Source organism: Octopus bimaculoides, chromosome 17 (assembly GCF_001194135.2).
Source record: "Octopus bimaculoides isolate UCB-OBI-ISO-001 chromosome 17, ASM119413v2, whole genome shotgun sequence".
In the NCBI taxonomy this organism is placed as follows: Eukaryota; Metazoa; Mollusca; class Cephalopoda; order Octopoda; family Octopodidae; genus Octopus; species Octopus bimaculoides.
The window spans coordinates 49,185,879-49,187,903 of record NC_068997.1 but is presented as its reverse complement, the minus strand read 5'-3'; the positions used below and the strand labels follow the sequence as shown (position 1 = coordinate 49,187,903).

At 38.4% G+C, this 2,025-nt stretch overlaps 1 protein-coding gene across 2 annotated transcripts in view; it reads left to right on the top strand.

Moving 5' to 3' along the window:
• LOC106881492 (uncharacterized) overlaps positions 1-2,025 on the top strand; it is a 79,989-nt gene that overhangs the window by 72,820 nt on the left and 5,144 nt on the right. The gene's annotated exons all lie outside the window — the stretch shown is intronic.

Here is a 2,025-nt window from a genome sequence, read left to right as displayed (position 1 = left end):
TCTCTCTCTCTCTCTCTCTCTCTCTCTCTCTCTCTCTCTCTCTCTCTCTCTTTCTTTCTCTCTTTTCCTCTCTCTCTCTTTCTTTCTCTTTCCCCCCTCTCTCCCTCTCTCTCCCTCCACTTTTTCACTTCTCAGTTTGTTTCTGTACACTCGTTGTTGTTGTATTTGTTCAATTGGAGTTAAGCTCTGATCAAACTGAACTGTAATCCAAAGAATTCTTTCTGCGTCTCCTTCGTGTGTGTATGGGTGTGTGTGTGTGTGTATGTGTGTGCAGGGGATCTATGAAGAAAGTGCTACCAAATTCTCAGTCGGGGGACAAGTTAGTGAACCCATCGAGATTCGCCAGGGTGTTAGGCAAGGGGACGCGCTCTCACCGATCCTCTTTAACATTGCAACCGATCCGCTGCTAGATGTGTTATCGGGCAGCGGGGATTTGCATGTTGAGGGGATCCGAGTGAATGGAATCGCATGTGCGACATGCCTTTGCTATTGAGTACTACAGTTTATTGTTTATTGTTTTTTTATGTTTCCTTGTGTTGACAGTAAGAAAGGACATTGAATAATGCAGATACATTTTTTTTAAAAAAACGTGATCCAGTAAGGCGGCGAACTGGCAGAAACGTTAGCACGCCGACGAAAGGCTTAGCAGTATTTCGATAATCTTTACGTTCTGAGTTCAAACTCCGCCGAGATCGACTTTGCCTTTCATCCTTTCGGAGTCGATAAATTAAGTACCAGTTGCATACAGGAGTCGAGCCAATCCACTGGCCTCTTCCCCCAAAATTTCGGGCCTTGTGCCTACAGTAGAGAAAAAAAAAGTGATCCAGTGAGTGATTCCTTCCTTAAGACTCTGGGTCTCAAGTGTAAAGCTCCTCATTACCTTTTAGTCCTAAGTTCTCTAAGTTTCTTAGATTTGAATATTACATTTTATATATCTGCTAGAAAGAAGCATCTGATTGTCTCCTGGTCCTGACATCTCATAGTTTTGATATTAGCTTATTACATTTTACGTGTGTGCTAAAAGGAAGTTTGTGATTGTCTTCTGGCCTTGAGTTCTCAAAGATTTGATATTATTTATAAAACTTTCCAAATCTGTTGAAAGAAAAAGGACATCATGCTATAGGTGAAAGGAGCATATTTTTCATTTTATAGACTTGCTTTCGTTCTACGATTTTTAGTGACTCATTATCGAAAAGTGTCTAAGAGCTATTGCTTAGCGTGGCAATGTCTTTAAATTATTTAGGGTTATTATTTTGGCATACAATGTTGTATGACCGTTGTTGCTGTTGTTGTTGTTATTAATTAATCTATTCTCTCTATTACTGTTAGTTTTGTTGTTTATATTCGATAGAAATCTTTGCCAGTTTCGATGTCTTTCATGATTCATTAGTTTTTCGTTGTATTTTGCTTCGTTTTCTTTCTTTAGTTGTTTGATGTTGAATTTCATTTCTGTTGCGTGTGGTTTCGTTGTATTGTGTCTGGAATTGGTTATATCTGGTGTATAATTAGGGCTATACTTTTTTTTATGTTGCCATGTGGGAATTGCATTCAAGATACGTCTATAATTATTTCGTTGAATAACTTGCAGTATCTGAGTTACTGATCGAATTCTGAAAAAGGAGAAGAAAATTAAAAAAAAAAACCTTCATTTTATTTCTTGGTAGAAAACTTTCTATTGTACTTTCTTGAAGATTCTAAACGTGGTATGGTTTCGCTTTCTGCATTGATGTTCTCGTGAGTGTTTTGTGATGATAATTAGAAGGTTGCCCGAAGAAAATTGCAGAAGTGTTTACCAAGCAGTTATAGATATCGAAGATACGTACCTGCAAAAGAAGCTGGTGTCTGACAAAGAGTTGTGTTCGATACCGCAGTAAAGTATATAAATGCGAGTGTGAAAGGGGTTTGCTTATGATAATATTGTTTTTGATATTAGCGCGCATGTGTGTATGCGTTTGTGTGTGTGTGCACCCGAGTGTGTATATACATACACACACACACACACACACACACACACACACACACACA